The sequence below is a fragment of the Sminthopsis crassicaudata genome, chromosome 3, assembly GCF_048593235.1.
Source record: "Sminthopsis crassicaudata isolate SCR6 chromosome 3, ASM4859323v1, whole genome shotgun sequence".
NCBI classification, from domain to species: domain Eukaryota; kingdom Metazoa; phylum Chordata; class Mammalia; order Dasyuromorphia; family Dasyuridae; genus Sminthopsis; species Sminthopsis crassicaudata.
In genome coordinates this window covers 273,400,866-273,425,002 of record NC_133619.1, presented here as the reverse complement: position 1 = coordinate 273,425,002, position 24,137 = coordinate 273,400,866, and the positions used below count along the sequence as shown (strand labels likewise).

The window sequence follows — 24,137 nt, the reverse complement described above, 5'->3', positions numbered from 1 at the left end:
ATCTTTGCCTGACCTCTTCCTGACTTCCCTCAAAAGCAACATCAGAGCAAGCCTTTCAATGAATTTTGGGGTTGACAGAAACCACTAATTATTTGGAGTGCAATACATTTGTAGCAGAAGATATTTTGAAAAGACTTTAGGAAAGGTCTGAGTCAATTGGGTAGGGGGACATGGCTCAATGCAGGAGCAATGCAAGGAGGTCCAGAGTGGAGAGGCCTTGTATGGGGAATTTAGTGGGAGGTCCTTAGCCAAAATACAGCAGCACTCTGTCCTAGTTCAGAAGCCAGTGGATCAGCAGACTAGCTATGAGACATGCAACACAATTACAAAAGGCAAATAGTGAATTCCTGGAATGAAGCCTGCAGCACTGGTCCCAGGGCTGCATGCTTCAACCTTTAAAAAAGAGCAAAAAAACCAAAAAGAGCTCTGACCATAGATAGCTATTATGGTGACAAGAAAGAACAAACAAACCCTGAGGAAAGTAAATGCAGAATGCTTCCAGAAAAAGCCTCAAAGGATGATATAAGTTGGTCTCCAACTCAAAAGACTGTCTTGGAAAAATTTGAAAAGGATCTTAAAAAAGAGAAGAAAAATGGGAAAAGGAAATGAGAACTTTGAAAAATAATACACAGAAATTAAAAAAAAAACTCCTTAAAAATACAATTGGTGAAGTGGGAAAAATATATATACTGAAAAAAAAAAAAACATTTGTTAAAAACTATATGAAATGAAAAAAGAAAATAATTCTGTAAAAAATAGAATTGGTGAAATGGGAAAAAAATCCAGTGAATAAAACAACTCATTTAAAAGTTCAATTGCCCAAATAAAAAGGGAAAACTATCTTTGCATGTATTTTGAAAATAAAAAGCTATTATTAATTTTTTTTAAAAGCTTGAATTTACCCTTGAAGAAAAACATGGATGACAGCCAATGCAAAGGCAAAAAGAATATGGAGGAAGCATCATGTTGGCACTGCAAGTATTCCAGTATAGTTGAGGCAAAGAGAAGGTGGAAAGAAACCATGTATGAGAAAACTGATAGACAGTGCCCAATTTGTGAAGATACTGAAATGCCACAGAGTTTATATTTGATCCTGGAAGTAATAAGGAGTGGATTTATTTGATTGAATGTAGTGGTAATGGAACATGATTAGACTTGTGCTTTAGGGAAAAGCCAAGGTGATTAGACACTTGAGAAAGGGAGAACAAATAAGAGGATATCGTAATAGTCAAAGAAACAGCTGTTAAGAACCTAAACTAATTTGGTGACTGTATAAGTTTCTCATTGGAAAAAGACATGGAAGTAGAAAAGGCATGATTTGGTAACTGATTGGATGTGGAGGGTGAATGAGAGCAAAGAATTGAAGATGACAAAGAATTCAGTTTTAGAGTGGCTCTTGACAGTAATGTTGTTATTGCTCAGTTGTTTCAGTCATATGTGACTCTGACCCCAGTTGGGGTTTTCTCAGCAAAGAACTGGAATGATTTGCCATTTCCTTCTCCAGCTCATTTTACAGATGAGAAAATTGAAGCAAACAGAGTTAAATGATTTGCCCAGCAAGTGTTTTAGGCCAGATTTGAATTCAGGTCTTATTGATTCCAAACCTAGTGCTCTAGACACATAGTTGCTCTTGATAATAATAGAGAATAATAGAGAAGTTTGAAAAGGGGTGGATTTCGGGAAGTGATCATGTTCTCTTCAGGACAAATTGAATATGAGATGCTTATGGGATATATAGGTCAAAATGTTCAAGAGAATTCATGATATAAGGCTAGAGTTTAGAAGAAAAAATAAGATAGGATTTATATATTTGGGATTAATCTTCATAGAGATGGTAATTGGAGTTGATGAGTTTGTCAAATAGGAGAATGCAGAAAGAGAAGAGGGTTGAGCTTTGGGGTATACCCATTGGCAGGGAGCATGACATTAACAGAATCAGAAAAGAAGAGTGAGAAGGAAAATTTGGAGAAACAAGAGAAAATGTCATGAAAACCCAATTTTCTGAAGGAGAAATTGGTTAAAGATGTCCAAGATCAAAGAGAGATCAAAAAGAATGAAAATGAAGAAGGGGCTAGGGCTGTTAAGTGGCACAATATAAAGAGTTCTGGGCTTAAAGTCAAGAAGACTCATCTTCCTGAGTTCAAATTTGACTTCAGACATGTAACACTTTCTAGCTGTGTGACCCTGGGCAAGTCACTTAACCTTGTTTGCCTCAGTTTTCTCATCTGTTAAAAAACAATAAAAGCTGGAGAAGGAAATGGCAAACCACTCTAGGATCTGCCAAGAAAACTCCAAATGGGGTCATGAGGAGTCAGATAAGACTGCAATGATTGAACACAATGAATAAAGGCCTATTAAATTTGGCAACTGGCTCTTTGGCAACTTGAAGAGAGCTGCCTCAAGTAGGTGAAATTTTTAAGGAAATATTTAAGGATTAAGAAGTGAATGAGAGAAGAGGAAGTTGAGAGGCTAAATGCAGATAACTTTTTTTTTCCCCCAAGGATTTTGGCTGATAAAGCCAAGAATGATGCCAGATGATAGTAGGGATGGTGAGATCCAGTGATGGATTTCTTAAGGATATCAAAGACTTGGGAACATTTTAAGGTCTCAGGGAAGAAACCTATAGATAAGGAGAGAATAAAGATTAGAGAGTGGGGAGGTGTTAATTGGGATAATCTGTTGTCTGAGATGGGAGAGAATGGGATCAAGCAAGAATACAAATATCAGAGCTGGCCTGAATGAGAAGGGCCACCTCTTCATCAGACATGAAAGTAAAGGAGGGAAGAATGAGCAGTAATGTCAAGGAGCTGTGAGGAAGAATGAGGAAGGAAAAATATGAGGTAGGCCTCAGTAAAAGAAGAAGATATTTTTCAGTAAAATATAAAACCAGAACCTCAGCTGAGAAAATATGCAGAGGTGGTCTGGAAGGAGTAGGAGAAATGCAAGATGACTTATTTTTCAAGCTAGGTCTCCCTTATAAAAAAAAATTTGTACTGTGTACCATGCCCTTCCAAGTCCCATTCTCTGCTCAGTAACTGATAATTAGGGTTTTTTTTTGTAATTAAAAAACAAAACAAAACAAAACTTTCTTACCAAAATCCTTTTTATCTATTTTTCATTTTCATCTTTACTTTAAGCTATCAATAGTTGAATACATCTCTATATATCCCATCAAATAATACATTTTTATAATAATAACCTTCAGAAGGATTGACTAGCTATGGGAATTTTAGACTGCTGGATAGCTTGATACAGAAGATACTCTGATACAATCTGGCTTCAAATATCAAATTCTCTTGTGTGATCTTGGAAAAGTTAGGTAACTTCTCTTGGGCCTCAGATTCCTGTAAAATGATATGGTCAGATTAGGTCCCTCTCAGTTCTTAATGTATGATCTTTTTATATGTTACACATCATTATTATAAGTCATGTCAGGTGTTGATTTTCAGTCATTTCAGTTGTGACTGATTTTTTTTTTTTTCATCACTCCATTTAGGGTTTTCTTAGCAGAGATACTGGAGTGGTTTGCTCTTTCCTTCTCCAGTTCATATTACAGAGGGGAAAACTGAGGTGAACAGGGTTAAGGGACTTTCTTAATTTCATACAGCTAGTAAGAGACTAAAGATTTAAACTCACAAAAATGAATTTTTCTGATGCAGGCCCTGTACTCAATTCCCTGCACAAATAGCTGTCAAGTCAACATTCGCATGATTTATTTACACATTGGACTAACTTTTTAAAACATCACTGCCGGTATAGAATTGGCTTTAGACCTCTCCTAACAATGAAATGTATTTCACTACATAGCAGATGATTCTACCAAAAACTTATAATTTTGGAGTGAGGACTCCAACTTGTCCAACAACTCATTCTGAGTTGCTTCTGTGTAATGTAGGTGTGAATAAATGGGTTACCTCACATTGAACTAGGATGTCTTTTATATCCTTTTATTATGAAGCTTTCAAGGTAATATGGTTAAGTAAAGTCCTTCAAATATAAACAGAACTGATATTATTGTTTAGAATTAAAATGAAAACAGGGTAAGTTATGACTCTATCTGTACACAATAGATATAAAGAGTTAAAAAAAGGATATATTTTTATTAAGTCCCCATCTACTCTTTTACCTCTGAAACAGAAACTGAGAAACTCTTATTTTTGCTTTTGGAGGTGTTCTACATGCATAACAAAAATCCTGGGAGAGCTCTTTAAATAGAGGTAACTCAGATTTGAAAATTTTAGAGGAGGCAGTCTGGAAGTATTGCTTCTCAGGTTTGGAGATAGGCAAATTCCCACCTGCACACAGAATTTTTGTGATTGAGGCTCCAAAAGTTATGCTAATGAAGTCAATTACTGTGATTCCTCTTTCTCTAGGAAATCTGTACCTTGTTTGACCTAAAATGAATGCAGTAATGAAAAGCAAAATCCACCACCGAAAAGTAAAATCTACTGAGCAATCTGCTCCCAATTTCTTACCAGTTGTGAGTCCAATGTGGAAGACTTTTGTACTTCCAGTTAAGAGAAGCCCAGTTCTCATTCATAAACACTAGCAAAGATCTCAAACAGGGCACCAGATCAAATAATGATTAAAAAAATCTAAATATATATAACAGTAAGCTCTTTTATCCAGCCAGGATAGAGACCTTAAAAAGACAATCTAAAACCTGCACACTTGGGAGAGAGTCCCAACCTAAGCTCAATTAAAGAGGCCTTAAAACCTGCCTCATTGTGCTAAGTGGCTTCAAGTCTCAATGCTCTAGCCAGGGCCACCGTTTGAGTAGGTACACGCTTTAAGTGGGCGGGGGTGGGTCAGAAACCGGTAGTATTTTGACTGGGGATGGTCTGGGTGGGGGGGTTAAAAGCCCATAGCTCTCTGAGTACACACACACACACACACACACACACACACACACACACATACACACACACATACACATACACACACAGTCAATGGCAGGCGTCAGGGAAATGGGAGGAAGGACCAAACAGGACTTGACTAGAGACATAGATTTCCATCTTCCCTATCAACCACCCTTGTAAAACTCACTAGATGCCCAAAGCTCTTCCCTTTTTTTCCCACCTAATAAGGAATCCAAATAACAATTGGGGTAGCAAATTTGGGGTATTCTTTTGATCCTTTCCTGTCCCCTTACAAGTCTAATATTTTGCCAAAACTTCAGGGCTAAAGATTAGGATATCTTACAGGTTCCTCAGTCTTTGAATGATCAGCTCAATTCAAGTATTGAGGGCAACATAATATAGTGGAAGTAGAGAAGCAGAGGATCTGATTCAAATGCTGTTGTTACTACTTACTGTATAACTTTGAGAATGGCACTTAATCCTTCTACATTTCAGCTGATTCATCTAAAAAAAAAAATCAATGTATTGGATCAGACATTTTTCACATTTCTTCTAGCTTGGAATTTATGATGTTTGAATGATCCAAGAGGGAACTTCAGTATTTCTGACATGGTGGTAGACATTTACATGGGCCCTTATATTCATTCTTGGCAGAGAATATAGAGGTTTTCTGTAGACCCTCACATCACCTACACCTACATACATGCCCCAGCACCTTGTGCACCATCTACCTACTCCTTCTTGCTCTCCTTTCATGCCTTCTGCCACTTTCAGCAAAGAGAAAACCATATGCTTGCATTTCCTTTTCCAATATTTTGCATGTATTGGTCTATGTTAAGTATGATTTTTTTCTGGATGATGTAAGTTAATTGTGTACAGAGGTTGGGACTTTTTTTTGGTCTTTGAATCATTAGTCTCTCATAAAGCCTTGCATATAGTAGATTTTTAATAAATGCTTCTTGAATGAATAAATAAATGAAAAGATACCTATAGGGTAGGAAGAGGAAGCAAAAGCATTATTTTTGTCAATGATAGGAAGACTTACTTGGTGAACCCTAGAGATCCAACTTGAAAATTAATTGAAATAATTAATAACTTCAGTAACAGCACAATAGAAAATTCACCTAAAAACAAACTAATCAGCCCTTCTATGTTTTTTCCAAAAATCAGCAGAAAGATAGAAAAAAAAATTTAAATGAATAGCTTTTCTTTTCTATAGCAATGATCTAGGATCAACCAAAACAAGGGGCAGAGATCTCTAATCTCTTGTACCCACTAGAATAATCACATTATCTTCCTCTAGAATCAGCATAGCCTAGGATACTTCACTTTTTTTTTTTCATTCCTGAGATGCTAAGGAATAGTCCAGTGTCATAGATCTGAGCCATGAAAGTCAAGACACCTGAATTTGTCTTTGGAATAATATTTGGGATACTATTTGATCCCTCTGAACCTAGTTGGGTTACTTACTGGTGGAGACCTATGGCCAATGCAGACAGAAATTCTCCTGTGTTTATTTATTTTAACCCTTTGAGAATGAATGAATGAAGCATTTATTAAGCACTTATGATATACAAAGCTCTGAGCCATCACTGAGATACAAATGGAAAAGTAAGAGCTCTCAAAGAGCTCACATTCTAAGAGTGGAAACAACACATGTGGAAAGTTTCAGCTAAAAATCAGATGAGAAAGTTTCTTGGTACTTAGTGTGCAGTAGCAAAAAAGAATGTAAAAGCATCTTCTTTAGTGTCTTCCATCAATGAAATCATATCAATTTCTGATGCTGAAATGTTTGATGTTGCTAAAGAGAGAGCTGTAAGATTGTCACTTGATGAATTTCTAACCTATTCTAGGTGACGGAGCATAAGATGAGCAAAATTTAAAAAGGTAGTGATGGGTTATACTGAAAATAAGCACATCAGATGGGTTGTTTTGTCAGATGGGATGCCTATGTTAGAACTATCTTAGAAGGAGGAGGATGAGAGAGGAGTATAAATAGGCTGGGGGCATGGGATGACTGGCCTATTGCCAAACTATATTGCTGATGCCATAGACACTGGCACTACCACCATGAGCGAGTTGGCAGAGGATCAAAAATGGAAGCAGTAGACAAAAACTATAGATGAATTATGCAGAAGCTACACAGAACACATACAGAATTGCTAGAGCTATTCATGCATTTTGAGAATAAATCTGTTAAATCCATACTTTGCTGTCCTTTGCTTCACTTCTCTTTCTGGAGAGAAATAAATATGGTTCCTAATATGTCTTTCTTAAATGTTTGTTTTCCTTTTTTGTGTTGTTATTTCTCTGAATTAAAGTGAATTCTTGATATGTATGTGTATGCTGGAGCAATAGCGGCAGAAGGAGAGGCATAAAGTGCTAAGGTACCCCGAGGGGAGAGAGATTTTTAGGAGTCTAGGACTGGAGACTATACAGAAAAGAGGCTTTATTCAAATTCTTTTTTTTTTTTTTTTTTTTTTTTTTAATATGGCTTCCTAAAAACAGAAAAAGAAAGTGTAAATGTCCATTAGTTCTTGATAAATTGAGTTTTGCAGTATGAGGAAAGTAAAAGAATGAGCTAGAAGTTAGTCTTTTTGAGGTGATCATCTCAGGCAATTCCTTCTTTCCTATAAGCATCCCCCCCAAAAAAAAAATTTGCAAGTTTAAAAGGAAAAAAAATCCTTTTTTCCAGGGCACAACTGGTCTGTGAGCTGAGCTGTGTTCTGAACCTGGTTGTTGAAATTTGTTTTTGAAAACTGTCGTTAAATATATTTGATTTCCTTTATTATCTATATTTTAAATTAAAAAAATTAATGCACAGAAATTTATTTTTGTTCCCTCCACCCACCCATCCCATGGAATGCATTTAAAAACATTTTTCAAGAAGAATTCTCACTGGACCACATCTGTGACACACACCTAAAGACTAAAACCCCCTAGACTATAGAACAGTCATAAACAAGGGGAGACAAGAAGAAGGAGCTAGAGAAAAGTAGTACCCTCCTTATGAGCTTGGAACCCAAAATAGGCAATAACTAATCCCTTGCTCACCAGCACCACACCCCACTATCACAAACACAACTGCTAGCTAACTGCATAATGAGTGCTATGATTAGATGACTTGTAAATTCCCTTCTAACTCTAAACATTCTGTGGTTTTCTTTGGAAAACACAAAATCAAATGTAACAACTTAAATTATAGAGACAAATCTATCATCTACCTAAGTCAATGACTGTTTTGTTTGGCTTTTAAACTTTTTTATTTATTTATTTATTTTTTTTCTTGCTATGATCAGTTTGTGGCTTTTCTCTAAAGGAGTTTTATCTGATTTTAAATTAGAGATAAGTGAGATGTATTCAAAGGATTATTGTATTGACATAGAGAGTTGAGATTGGATGCCTACTGGCAAAGGAGGTCTTATCACAATGGGGATTGTGACCATATTTATCTAAGTATGTTTACATAGCTGCTCTTGCCCTAGAAGCTGGAAAATTCCATTAAGAAAAAAACATCATCTAAATTTTGCCAAATGGTCATGTGATACTTTAGAGAAGCCTTTCAGATATTGAAACTCATGGTGCTCTAAAAAGAAAAGAATACCGGATTTGAGGTTAGGAAACCTAGGTTAGAATAATAGGATTAGTCAATCAATAGCATTTACTAAGTGCCTACTAAGGACCAGTCACAGTGTAGTAGATCAGCTGGTTCAACTCTCTTATTTATAGATGAGGACCTCTACAGCTTGATAAAATACTAAATGGTAGAGGCAAGATTTTAACCAAGATCTTTGGCTTCCAAAATCAATACTCTTTACATTACAATTCTAGCCTCTTGGTGAAGATGCTGAATGATTTAAGTAGAAGAAGTAATTCCCAAGGGGAAGACCTAGGAAAGAATAGGACAGCCCACAGAAAGAAGCAGTAATTAGCTATTTTCTCACCAGCTCCTCCTCTTCTGTGTGGCTCAGTTTTCTTTCAAACCAAATGAAGAAAAGAAACAATGGGGAAAGGGAAGTGTCCATGGTACCACCTTAAGTATCAGCTCCAGTTTGTTCTGGGATATTCCCAGAACAAACATAAACTATTTTCCTAGAGCAATACAGATTGATTTTTTTTCTTCTCAGTTCTCTGGAAAGTAATTTAAAAAAAAGTAGACTCTCCAATATTCTTTGTTCAACTCCAAGACCCATGCCAGGGAAAGCCCACTAACAATTAGAATATCTATCTTTCTCCCCCTTTGGTATTTTACCACCTAAGTGTCTTTCTTAGCTGCATTTGAGTATGAAGTTTAAAAATGAGCAATACAATAGTTAATCACTTTATGTTAGATAATCCTACTTAAAAAAATAATAGCAATAAATAAACTCTTGTTATTGCTGTTATTCCTCTTATTTTCAGGAAGAAGACGACTGACTATGTAGGTGATATGCTCATGATTTAAGTGAAACAGAGCTATACAAAGTCTAGCCTTACTCTTTCCTTTCAGAATCATCAAAATACAGTGGGAAGACAAAAGTCAAGAACACCGACATGGCCCAGTCATGCAATGAGTGAACTTGGCCTTTCTTAATTAAGGTCTTTCCCAAGTCTCAATTTGTCTGAGGAAATGCCTGTTCAATGATTAAGGGCTAGAAAAGAAGTCAAACAAAAGTTGACTTAGTTTACCATCACAATAGTATCAATCTGGGAGAGGAAGATCCTCAAAGTTTCTGCAGAACAGAAAACAATTTCTAGTCACATCACACTCATTCTAAGCCATCAAAACCTAAACAATCAGTCCCAGAGGCTTGGACTGGGAGCTATTATTGCTCATTCAATGAAAGCCACAATAATTCAAGTTAAAGGTATGGTCAAGTAGCTCCATTTGAAACACTATTTAAAAGCCTGGTTTTTTTTAGAGCTATATTTCAAGAAGTCATAAATGAAAACTGTATAGGATGAAAATAAAATTCTCCCAGATTTTTGAAAATAATAATAATAAATAACAATAAATAAAATAAAATTTTAAAATCTAACCCCTACATCTCCACTAGTACCCTCCAAGTAGAGAGAGACCACATGCAGTAAGTGGGGAAAAGAAGCAGAAACAGAAGAAAGCAGCAGCAGCAGAAGAAGAAGAGGAAGAAGAAGAAAGAAGAAGAAGAAGAAGAAGAAGAAGAAGAAGAAGAAGAAGAAGAAGAAGAAGAAGAAGAAGAAGAAGAAGAAGAAGAAGAAGAAGAAGAAGAAGAAGAAGAAGAAGAAGAAGAAGAAGAAAAAGAGGCAGAAGGAGAAGAGGCAGAAGGAGAAGAAGAAAAGGGAGAAGAAGAAAAGGGAGAAGAAGAAAAGGGAGAAGCGGAAGCAGAAGACAAAAAAAGGAAAAAAGAAGCAGCAGCAGCAGAAGAAGAAAAAGAAGAAAAAGAAAAGAAAGAAAAAGAAGAAAAGGGAGAAGAAAACAAAGAAGAAGCAGAGCAGGAGGAGGAAAGGAGAAGGAAGAGGAGAAGAGGAAGGAGTGGAAGATGAAGATGAGGAAGAGGAAGATGAAAATTAAGAAGAAAAGGGGCATCTGGGTGGTGCAGTAGATAGAACATCAGCCCTGAAGTCAAGAGGACCTGAGTTCAAATGTGACCTCAGATACTTAATACTTCCTAGCTGTGTGACCTTGGGCAAGTCACTTAACCCCAATTACCTCAGGAGCAAAAAGAAAAAGAAGAAGAGAAAGAGGAGGAAGAGAAAGAAGAGGATAAGAGGAGGAAAAAAGAGAAAGAAAAATAGTGGTATTTCCCAATTTCTGTTCAAATTGGCAAGGTACTACTACTCTCTAGTAATATGGTAAAGACAATTAATTAATACGAAACATTCTCCCCCCAAATCTGGTTTACCTCTTTTCACAAATATGCACAACATCCACGGGAAGAGTAAACTTAAACTTAGGCCATAAGGGAGGTACATGTGTAAGAAATATATGTGATAAATGACTCCTTGACTCTGATTTGATCTTAGCTTTCACTCATAATGAAAATATTCTTATTAGGTCTAATAGATAACCTTCTTTTCTACATAATAAATCTAGTTTTGTTTTGTTGTTCCATTATTTGTGGCTTTTCGTGACTTTCTTGGCAAAGATACTAGAATGTTTTACTACTTTTTTCTCCAGTTCATTTTACAGATGAGGAAACTGAGGCAAACAAGATTAAGTGACTTACTGAAGTTCACACAGGCCAGATTTTTAACTCAGAAAGATAAGTCTTCCTAACTCCAGACCTGGCTCTTTATTTAACATGCCACCAAATATTTACTGAATATTAAATAAAAACTATTTGCACATGGAAGAACTGGGTAGAAATAATTTTTAGTTAACTATGGATTAACCATAGGATATGGTGTTCCTTATGATCAAAGCTGAATTATTTATCTCAATTCAGGAAAATTATTTGCTGGGTTGTTTTTGGAAATGTATAATTGATCTATTTTCCTTTCTTTTAAAAACTTACTAGAACACCATTCAGTTCTTACCTTTCCTCTCATACCATACCTCTATATGTATATCCTTGTAGAGATATATTCTATCCAGACCCACTAAATTGCAAATTCCTTAAGGACAATAACTATATATATTTTTATATGTAACCTTAGCACCTGATTAATAAATTTTTATTCAATCTGAGGCCAGAACAGCAGAGGAAATGTTCAAATACATAGCAACAGCTTATATCTGGATAAAGCTTGTGGACTGTTATAAAGCTCCCCAATTACAAAACAGACAAATAAGTATTTTCTCTATGATTTCTAATTCTACTATTTCTCATGTTAAATCAATATTTTTCATTTATCCAGTAAAATGTTACAGATGAAGAAACTATATTAGAAAGCCTGAATAACTTGTTCACGGTTGTGCAGCTAATAAATGTCTGAAGCTGAGATAGGAAACTAAACCTATTCTTTCAGCCTTTCAGTCTAGCATTCTAGCCATTCTATAACTAATGCTTCAATTTATGTGTGTGTGTATGTGTATGTATGTATGCATACATAATTGATATATATAGACACATATATGTATGCTTGCTTATATGTATGTGTGATAGATGCATACACATCACACACACATATACACCATACATACAAATTATATAAAGAGTCTTCAATAAAATTGAAGTACTTTCCCAAAAGTAATTACAACTCTGGGAGTTGAATATTCATTTTACACATACTTCAGGACTTTGATTCTTGCCTCCATAGATACACAATTAAAACATCAGAAAAATAACCACACATTTTCCAGATCTTCTCAGATTAATTAAAAATAGAGTATTTCTAGTATTTTAATATATTGTTCAAAATGGTGATTTCACTAGATTTTGATAAATCTGAAAGATGGGGAAACAATGTTCCCTGTTTTTCATATTCTCTAAGTCTCTCTTTTCCTTTAAAAGAAATACATTCATAGTCAAGAGGATGAATGTCATTCCATAATAATTTGGCAACGCGTGGTCTGTAAGTATATTGTTTGCTCTGTTCCTAGTGCATCTGAACCAGGGTAGGTAGATGAAAATGCCAGACTACTTGGCCAAGCTTTGGGGGTAAATCATGGTGTTCATTTGCAAGCCCCTTCTTCCCATGCTAGAAAAGTAATGAAGATCTGAATGGTTACCCATGTACTTTCACCTCCCAACTTGTTAGATAGTGATGTTTCAACCAAGAATAATGGCTTCAGAAATGACTGGGACAACTGAACAGACTCTCATGAACAGAAGTCATGGGAACAATAATCTCTTTAAAATATTTATTCTATTTTTAATTTATAGAATAAAGCAAGCAATTATAGAACATTATAGAGTTAAAAAGATGATTGCACATAAAACTGCAAATCTATTATGTCGAATTGCTATTGCTTTTAAATATATAATAAAATTATCATGTAAAGTTTTTTTTTTCCTTTTCTCCCTCTTCCCCTCTCCCTGAGATGACTACCATCAAACATAAATAGCTATATATAAATATAAATATATGTACATATATATGAGAAAGAGAGACAGAGACCCAGAGAGAGGGAGAGAGAGATCTACATGTATTAGTTTTTCTCTGCATGCAGATAGCTTTTTTCTTCATATGCCTTTTTGAGTTAATTTGGGTATTTATAATAGTCAAAATAACTTATTTGTTCAATCATTCTTCTTCTTTTTGTGATTCAATCAAGGTTAAGTGACTTCCCCAGGGTCACACAACTTGTGTCAAGTGTCTCAGGCTGAATTTGAATTTGGATTCTCCTGACTCCAAGGTTGGTGTTCTATCCTCTGTGTCACCTAGCTGCTCCCTCAAAGTCATTCTTAAAAACAATATTGCTGTTACCATATACAACATCCTCTTGGTTCTATTCATTTAACTCTTCATTATTTTGTGCAAGTCTTTCTATGTTTTTGTAAGATCATTGAACTCATCATTTCTTATAGCACATTAGGATTCTATTACAACTCTACACCCCAAATTGTTCAGTCATTTCCCAATTATTGGGCAGCCCCTCAATTTCCAATTCTTTGCTACTACAAAGAGAGTTGCTATAAACAGTTTTAGAATATATATATCCTTCCTTTTGCCCAAATCATTTTTGGAAATAGACCTAGTAGTGATATTGGCTAAAATACTTGAAGGGGAAAGTGGCAAATTTTGGAGAATATGTGGAAAAATTAGAAAAAATAATAGCTTGAACTTGGTATTGAGAACTCTGGGAGGGAGGGTGTCTTACTTGGGGAAATTCTGTCTTACCAAACCATATATTATTATGGAGTCTATGTTGGATTTTAGGGTTGTAGTCCATGTCACTGAATGCCCTTTCCCATATCCTGCAGTAGTACAGCTCTGAGCTGTTGGATATAGTTGAAGATGATGATCAGAGAGGATGAGTAAGAGGAAAGCTTGTGAGGCAAACAATGTGCCTCTTACAATTTCTATTTCCCTCTGTCTACTTTAAGTGTTTAAATTGCTTGTTTTCTGAAGTTTGTCCTTTCTAGAAAGGACATATATATTACCTTACCAGTTTCAGCTTCCAATTAGCCAGTGATCCAATTTCCTGATTGTTTTTCATCTTTTTGTGTTTATTAATTTATTTCTTTTGACATGTAGTCCTTATAAATTTTAAGGATCCTTAACCCAACTCTCATTATGACTGGCATGTCAAGTGCTCAGAAGGAACTTAAATTAGATCTTTTCAGGGTTCCAGATGTACCCCTGAAGGACAGTGGGCTTCTTACCTGATGCTAATGGTTCAAGTCCCCTATTCTGGTGTATATTTCCCAATAGCATTCTCCAGTGATTAGTACCGCATTATTATATAAATAATTAATGTCATTTAACATTTACAAAGGGGTATTTATTGAGAAGATATAGCAATAACAAAAATATGAATATTTCTTCCCCAACATACTCTCCCCTATACTCTCCAGTTCTGAGGGAGTCTGGGTTCAAACTTAAAGCTACAAAGTACTCCCTCTGCTGTCTTCAATCCATTGATATACAGAATCAAGCTTGATAAATGGGTTTAGAGAACATGTGAAACAATAGAGTCACTCTTCATTCAGTCTACTGAGTGGAATTTTTTCTTGGCTCAGTGGGCAGTGCCTAAATGGGGGAGAGAGACATGACAGCAGGTACACATAGGCACTAATTTCTGATTGTATATATATTTTTAGCAAGGGGTCAAAGCCTCTGTCCCATCCCCCATGGAATCAAAGCACATGCTCAAATAGTATGAAGTGCTAACAAATAATTATGATTATTACTCTTTTAGGTTGTAAATAGGAAAATTGTAAAGGATTTTATCAGTTAATATCTGTGTTGTATTATGTATGTTTTGATTTGTTATAAAATTATAGCAGTCTTCCTTTGATGAACAGAGAAAATATGAAGTAAGAAAATGATTGATATAGATTGCTTTTTGAAAAGCATTGGAAGATAAGCATTTTTATTTATTCATTTTGCTGCACAAAATCTGGAAACCATGTTAAATTCTATTTATTTTTTTCACCTTTCATTTAATTTTTATTTTTTTCTTAATTTTACATAGACAAAACTTTTAGACATTTGTTTTATTAAAAAATGTTTGGAATTCTTTTCTTTCCTTTTTCTCTCCTTCCCCTCTCCTTGAAAAGGCAAGCAATTTGATATAGATTATACGAATCTAACTTCTCTTTAGAAGAATCCTAATGACACTAATCCTGATGCCTCACATTTCTTTAACACTTTAAAGTTTACAAAGTATTTTCCCCACTGTGATACAGCCCTGCCCAGTAAAGAAAAACATCCAAGTTTAAAGTATGACTGCAATAATGAGAAAGGTACAGGACAAGCAAATACTTTACATAGCAAATGCTTAATCTCTTAACACTTTTCACAAAACTATCTGTACCAATCATTTTCATCATACATAAAATAAAGATTATAATTTTATAATTAATTGAAATATCCAAACATTTAACACACAGATATTTACTAATAAAATCCTTTCTAATTTTCGCACTTATAACCTATAAATAAAAATAATTAAATGCTAGTGGTGAATACTATTTGAACAATTTTCTCAGTAAACTGAATGAAGTGACTTCATTCTCTCATTTGCTTTCTATCTCCATCTATCAAGCCAAGAGCTTTCTCCTGTGGAGGAAGGGAATCCTCTCTCCTTCCTACCTCCCACCCTCAGCAATGGAGGCTGCTCCTTTATAGCCTAATATCTTTTATTTAGTGGAAGCTCCCTCGCTGCCTCTCTGCTTTGTGTTTTTTTTCATGAACACAGATTGTCAAGCAATGATTCTAAGACTGACATTTTCAAACCCTTGACAGCTACATCATAGACTCAAAAGGTCCAGAATTACTGAGAGGTCTGAATGATTGGCAGCCCAGGGCATTTTCTTCAATTACACCTTTTTTTTTTTTTTTCCAGAAAAGATGATAACTACTATGAGAATGAGTAGAAGCCAAGCAAGACTTGCCAGAAGATAGGGACCTGTTCAACCGGTGCATAAAGTGTTTCATGTTTTAACATCCTAAATATCAATGTTCTGGGAAAACATCATGTTTGATGGGTTACTATATCATGTTCTAAATATCTGTCAGTGGACAACTATGACTCTTTTGAGTTTTCAGCATTTCTTTTAATGATTGAAGAAATAAATAACCACAATACAATCTAACCTATTTTGTACAATTAAGTAGTTTTCTGGAATAATTTTTGGGAAAATCCAATGATATGTTTTTGACCCAAAGTTAAAAAAAATTAGTTTAGTTTTAGAGTTTTTCCTCCATTGTAAGGCTATAATAAAATGATGAAAAAAATGACTGACAGTTTCTTTTAGAGGCTATGGTCTCCCAGGACTCAGAGATGTGGCTCCTTACATTCCCTAGGCCTAGAGTCATTGCAAACAAACAACAACAACAACAACAATAAAAACAAAATGAACAAACAAGCAAAAATAATAAAAAAAATCCCAAATAATAAAGCAGAGGGTTTAAATGGTCTCTGAAGGTATAAACCACTTGAAGATGGTACCTAAATTTGGGGATTGTTTTATCCAAGAGAGACAACAGAGATACACAATGCCTTTAACAGAATTGAATTTTCCACTGAGTAATGCCCCTAGCATGAGATATACCTGGGTCAGGAGGATCATTTCTTTTTAATTTTTTAATTTTTAATAATTTTTTATTTCTCCAGATACATGCAAAGATGTATAGTTTGCAAAACTTTGTGTTTCAAATTTTCCTTCTCATCTTCTCTCATAGACCACAAACAATCCAATTGTTAAACATGTGCAATTCTTCTAAGCATATTTCCATATTTGTCATGTGGCACAACAAAAATCAGATCAAAAGGTGAAAGAAAAAAAAAACACAAGCAAATATATAACACCAATGACAAAAAGAGGTGAAAAGATTCATATTCAATCTTTATAGTTCTTTCTGTGGATGCAGATGGCTTTTTCTATCACAAGTCTATTGGAATTGCCTTGAATCACCTCATTGTTGAAAAGAGCCATGCCCATCACAGCTGATCATCACACAATCTTGTTGTTGTTGTGTACAGTGCTCTCTTGGTTCTACTCACTTCATTTAGCATCAGTTCATGTAAGTCTTTCCAGGCTTTTCTGAAAATTTCTTAGGAACAATAATATTCCATTATATTCATATACCATAACTTATACAGCCATTTCCCAACTGATGGGCATCCACTCAGTTTCCAGTTTTTTGCCACTACAAAAAGGGCTGCCACAAACACTTTTTGCATATATGAGTCCTTTTCCCTTTTATAATTTCTTTGGGAGACAGACCCAAGAGACACATTGCTGGATCAAAGATTATGCCCAGTTTCATAGTCCTGTAGGCTTGTTAAAAATTGCTCTCCCATATTGTTGATTCAATTCTCAACTCCAACAACAATGATTAGTGTTCCAGTTTTCTTACATTCCCTCAACATTTATCATTATTTTTTTTTCTGTCATCTTAGCCAATCTGAGAGGTGTGAAGTTGGTACCTCAAAGTTATCTTAATTTGCATTTTTCTAATGAATCATGATTTACAGCATTTTTTCCCCTCATATGAGTAGAAATGGCTATTATTTCATCATCTGAAAATTTTCTCTTTCTATCCTTTTACTATTTGTCCACTGGGGAATAGCTTGTATTCTTATAAATTTGAGTCAATCCTCTATATATTTTAGAAAAGAGGTCTTTATCAGAAATATCAGATGTAAAAAGTTTTCCCCAGTTTTCTGTTTTCAGGAGATTCAGGAGAATCTTCTCAACTGTTGCAAAGAATAAAACTCATTTATTCACTGAGGATGAAGAAGCTCCATCTGCTCATTGGTAGATCTGTGCTTCATTTGGATTTTTCTCTCTTATGTGAGTTCTAGGACTGGAGCGTATAATTTAATGCTCAACAAAGTATCCTCAACAGGACCGTTGGGCTCTTTCAGACTAAATGTCTGTGACTATCTCCTAGGGGTTACTAGTTAGACTTCTGACTTAGCCAATACCTTTAGCTTTAGTCATGTTGCTACTTTCTTTCTCTCTGAATACCTTTCAATGGAATTGTTTAATGGAAGCTAAATCTTGACTTGGCTCATCCTCTTTCTTTGTCTCTTTTGTCTCTCTCTTTTGCTCATTTAATTTGACCCTGCCAATCAGATAAGCTCTGAGAATCAAATACTTTGGATACATGTTTTTCCTGAATTTAGTTTACATTCATGGATAAAATTATTCTAATGATCTTCTAGTTTAATAATTACCTTAAGTCCATCTTCATGACAAGAAAAAATAGTAATAATTCATATTTCTTTGGTAATTTAAAGTTTGTATTTTAAGATGACTTTAAAGTTTATGAATACTTTCTTTTTTATTAATTTTATAATTCTAACTTTTTTTTGACAGTACATATGCATAGGTAATTTTTTTTTTTTTACATTATCCCTTGTACTCCCTTCTGTTCTGAATTTTTCCCCTCCTTCCCTCCACCCCCTCCCCTAGATGGCAGGCATTCCCATACATATTAAATATCTTATAGTATATGCTTGGTACAATATATATGTGCAGAACTGAATTTTGTTGTTGTTGTTGTTGCAAAGGAAGAATTGTATTCGGAAGCTAAAATTAATCTGGGAAGAAAAACAAAAACAAAAACAAAATGCTCACAGTTTACACTCATTTCCCAGTGTTCCTTTTCTGGGTGTAGCTGATTCTGTCCATCATTGATCAATTGGAACTGAATTAGATCTTCTCTATGTTGAAGATATCCACTTCCATCAGAATACATCCTCATACAGTATGAATACTTTTCTTATTGTGAGAAGTACTTGCTGTTATGAGGTAGAAATACTGGACATTTAGTCTTAGTGTTGAAAGCTTGTAAATTATTGTTGAAAGCTCATAAATATAAACTTAGGGACAGCTAAGTGACTCAATGTATAGAGTGGTGGATGAGGAGTCAGGAACACCTGAGCTTGCATCTGGTCTCAGTCACTGTGTGACCCTCCCATAAGTCACTTAATCCAAAATTTCTTAAACTGTGGATCACAACTCTATATAGGGTCCTATAACCGAATGTGAAGATTGCAAATTATGATTTATTGTCAGCAAATGTTTGATCTGTTTATGTAGTTTATATACCTATATACCTGGAGTCACATAAAAATTTCTCAGGCTTATAGGGATCATGAGTGGAAAATGTTTAAGAATCCCTGACTTAATCTATGTGTGCCTCATCAGTAAAAATATTAATAGCATCTATTTCCCAGGATTATTATATAAAATATAATATAAATGAGATGTAACCCTTAATACTAAATAAATGATAGATATTAATATTACCATCATATGGGAAGAATGTTGACCATTAGCAGCATTTATAAAGGTAATTAGATACATAGCACTGAATTAGTACTGCAGAGTCATGAAAATGAAACATCTACTTCTTCCCACTCCAGGTGCTCAAAGATGGAATTTGGCTAGAGATGAGAGAGGGAGAGAGAGAGAGAGAAAAGGAAGGAAAGAAGGAAGGAGGGAGGAAGGGAGGGAAGAAAGGATGGAAGGAAGGAGAGAAGGAGGGAGGAAGAGAGAGAGAGGGAGATAGAGAGAAAGAGGGAGACAGATAGAGACAGACAATGGAAGAGAGAGAGAGAGAGAGAGAGAGAGAGAGAGAGAGAGAGAGAGAGAGAGAGAGAGAGAGAGAGAGAGAGAGAGAGATGACATAAGAATATAGCGGCAGGCTTTCTTGCTAGAGCTGGTTTCTGAGTCCACACATTGTTCTGTTAGCAGAGGTTAGAAGTTGTCAGAGGTCCCTAAGTGATTAGATGGGACAGAGTAGTACATTACAAACCCTCAAACCCTTGGTTCAGACTGGATCCTGAGTTCTGTGCCCCAGATTGAACAAAAGTCTCAATCATAGTTGACATGTCTCCATTTGATGACAAGCCCTGTTGACTGTATTAGTTGAACCTCTTGTAGAGATTGCTGCTCATGCTGCTTTGACTGCTATAAGGAAGGATCAAATTGAACATTTTATAGAAGTCATTGGTTAAGATTGATCCTAAGCTTCACAGGACTTCTGAAGCAAAATGACATACTCACAGCAGCCTAGTAAATATTTTATTATTAGACACTGATTCCTTGTTAGGAAGGAAAGTTATGTACTAACTAAACATGCTTGCCTACTCTGGGGAGAGCCAATTGCATCAGGCTACATGACTAGAATTCTTTGACATTTTGCAAAACGACTAAAGGAAGCAGAGTTCACCTGCAGATGGGGACTCAGGGGCAGGCTTTTGATTAGTTATATTCTTAGATCCTCAAATCTGAGTCAATAGTCTGTTTCCACCCTTTCCCTCCTCCTCTCCCCTTCTCTTCCTCCTTCTCCTCCCCTTTAACTCCTTGGGCACAGAAGAGTTAGAACCAGAATTTAGAATTTATCATTTTGCTCCCAGAGTGAGAATGGGACTCCGCAGGACCTTAGAATGACTAGGTAAGTGGTTATCAACACCACCTGGAAGTTTGACAGTTTTTAAGAATTTTAAATAGCACTTGACATAAAACTCAAACCAATCCCATGAAGTAAGGAGTGAATTTATCACTTGACCCCATTTTATAGAGTAGGAATTTAAGTCTCACAGCAATTAAAAGTGTCCTGTCCAGGTCATACAGTAGCAGGGCTAGGACACTTATTAGCTGGGTGATCTTAGACAAATCACTCAATCTCTGTTTGCCATGATTGTCTTAACTATTTGATAGACATATAATACTAGCACCTACCTTGCAAGGTTATTGGGAACATTAAAAGAGATAATATGTGTTTAAAAGTACTTAATATAATGCGTGACACACCTCTGAACCTCCCAAGATATCTTGAGGTTTATTTCCAGATTTCTTTCTTAAGGATCAAGCCGTAAACCAAAACCAGTCTGATTCTTATTGGCCACCAATAGGTCCTAGGCCAAACCTCTTTGTTCCATGCTTGGGACCTGATTGACTCAAGTTAAAAGTAAATAGTAACCATTTCTGCTTTGGTCAGAAGTCCTGAGGGTCTTCCCCTCTGAGATTAATTCATTCACTTATTTATTTATTTAGGGTTTTTTTTTTTTTGGGGGGGGGACTAAATTAAAGAGGAGGTGCTTTGCTTCAATTGCTCCCTAGTCTTAATCACTGAGTAGGTGCAGCCTTAGTCAAACTGAGACTTGTTTTTAAACTTAACTTAAAAAGGCCAAATTCTCCCAAAGTCATCTCCAGTCGTCCTGATGTACAAATAGTCACTGGACCCAGATGGCTCTGGAGGGGTAAGTCAGGCAGGTGACCCTGTCCAGCCTCCTTCACTTAAATCCAATTCATCTGCATGTCAAGGTATCACCTCCCTGATGTCACAGCCCTCTTCAAAAAGGAAGGACAAACAACAACAGCACATAGCAATTGCTAGAAAAATGCTGATTCACTTACTTTTCTTCCCCTAGAATGGCAGGGTCTGTGTGTGTGATTTTGTGTATCCTCATCACTCAATATACTGTCTTTCACATAGTAGGCACTTAATAAGTTTTGTGAAATCAAATAAAAGAATATTAGAAAGAAATAAAAGAATAATACCTTGCCCTTGAGCATCTTATAATTTATTTATAGTCCTACTAATAAAAGATTAAATGGTCAGTAACCTAATTGTGCTCAGTTTGCAATTTTGCCCAGAGTTTGTACTGAGTGGACATTTATTTATTTATTTTTTTTTTATTTATTTTTTTTATTTATTTTTTTAATTTTTTTTATTATATATATTTTATAATATTATCCCTTGTATTCATTTTTCCAAATTACCCCCCCTCCCTTATTCCCTCCCCCCGACGACAGGCAATACCATACATTTTACATGTGTTACAATATAGTCTAAGTACAATACATGTGTGTGAATATCACCCTCTTGTTGCACAATAAACATTAGAATCCGAAGGTACATGCAACCTGGGCAGACAGATATTAGTGCTAACGATTTACATTCCCCTCCCAGTGTCTCTTCTCTGGGTGTATCTACCTCTGTCCATCATTGATCAACTGGAAGTGAGTTGGATCTTCTTTATGTTGAAGATTTCCACTTCCATCAGAATACATCCTCATACAGTATCGTTGTTGAAGTATACAGTGATCTTCTGGTTCTGCTCATTTCACTCAGCATCAGTTGATTTAAGTCTCTCCAACCCTCTCTGTATTCCTCCTGCTGGTCATTTCTTACTGAGCAATAATATTCCATAACTTTCATATACCACAATTTACCCAACCATTCTCCAACTGATGGACATCCATTCATCTTCCAGTTTCTAGCCACAACAAAAAGAGCTGCCACAAACATTTTGGCACATATATGTCTCTTTCCGCTCTTTAGTATTTCTTTGGGATATAATCCCAGTAGTAGCGCTGCTGGGTCAAAGGGTATGCACAGTTTGATAACTTTTTGGGCATAATTCCAGATTGCTCTCCAGAATGGCTGGATTCTTTCACAACTCCACCAGCAATGTATTAGTGTCCCAATTTCCCCACATCCCCTCCAACATTTGTCATTATTTGTTCCTGTCATCTTAGCCAATCTGACAGGTGTGTAGTGGTATCTCAGAGTGGTCTTAATTTGCATTTCTCTGATCAGTAGTGATTTGGAACACTCTTTCATGTGAGTGGATATAGTTTCAATTTCTTCCTCTGAGAATTGTCTGTTCATATCCTTTGACCATTTATCAGTTGGAGAATGGTTTGGTTTCTTATAAATTATGGTCAGTTCTCTATATATTTTGGAAATGAGACCTTTGTCAGAACCTTTGTTTTTAAAAATATTTTCCCAATTTGTTACTTCCCTTCTAATCTTGTTTGCATTAGTATTATTTGTACAGAAACTTTTTAGTTTGATGTAATCAAAATCTTCTATTTTGTGATCAATAATGATCTCTAGTTCTCCTCTGGTCATAAATTCCTTCCTCCTCCACAAGTCTGAGAGGTAGATTATCCTCTGTTCCTCTAATCTATTTATTATCTCCCTCTTTATGCCTAAATCATGGACCCATTTTGATCTTATCTTGGTATATGGTGTTAAGTGTGGATCCATATCTAATTTCTGCCATACTAATTTCCAGTTTTCCCAACAGTTTTTTCCGAATAATGAATTTTTATCCCTAATGTTGGAATCTTTGGGTTTGTCAAAGATTAGATTGCTATAGATGTACCCTTTTTTGTCCTTTGTATCTAATCTGTTCCACTGATCTACCGGTCTATTTCTTAGCCAATACCAAATGGTTTTGGTGACTGCTGCTATATAATATAGCTTTAGATCAGGTACACTTAGACCACCTTCCTCTGACTTTTTTTCATTAGTTCCCTTGCAATTCTTGACCTTTTATTCTTCCATATGAATTTTGTTGTTATTTTTTCTAGGTCATTAAAATAGTTTCTTGGGAGTCTGATTGGTATAGCACTAAATAAATAGATTAGTTTGGGGAGTATTGTCATCTTTATTATATTCGCTCGGCCTATCCAAGAGCACTGAATGTCTTTCCAATTATTTAAATCTGATTTTATTTTTGTGGCAAGTGTTTTGTAATTTTTCTCATATAATTCCTGACTTTTCTTTGGTAGATGGATTCCCAAATATTTTATACTATCAACATTTGTTTGGAATGGAATTTCTCTTTGTATCTCTTGCTGTTGCATTTTGTTAGTGATATATAAAAATGCCGAGGATTTATGTGGATTTATTTTGTATCCTGCCACTTTGCTGAAATTTTGAATTATTTCTAGTAGCTTTTTAGCAGAGTCTTTGGGGTTCTCTAAGTATACCATCATGTCATCTGCAAAAAGTGATAGTTTAATTTCCTCATTTCCTACTCTAATTCCTTGAATCTCTTTCTCGGCAATAAAGGCTAGCGTTTCTAGTACTATATTGAATAGTAATGGTGATAGTGGGCAACCTTGTTTCAAAGATAAACCCAGGAAAACCCTAGTGGAGATACCGGGGATCGAACCCGGGGCCTCACACATGCAAAGCATGCGCTCTACCACTGAGCTATATCCCCAGTATCTGAGTGGACATTTATTAGAGAAGCTATGTATGACTTTGTAGGCAATGATAATTGGGATGTAAGCTGCAATCTAGGTGATAAACCAGTGATTAGAAAAAAGGATGCTTTTTTAAAAAAGCCAAAACTGCTCATATTATTAGCTTGACTTGTAATTTAACAGAGAGAACTGTCTATTTAGGGGAATTGTGAGAAATGGCTGAGAATGTACTTAGCTTTTGTGTCCA

General features: G+C 35.5%; 1 non-coding gene across 1 annotated transcript; it reads right to left on the bottom strand.

The window, feature by feature from the left end:
• Positions 1 to 23,835: 23,835 nt before the first annotated feature.
• TRNAA-UGC (transfer RNA alanine (anticodon UGC)) lies at positions 23,836 to 23,907 on the bottom strand. The gene has a single exon. It is a non-coding gene; the product is annotated as a tRNA-Ala (tRNA).
• Between the last annotated feature and the right edge of the window lie 230 nt (positions 23,908 to 24,137).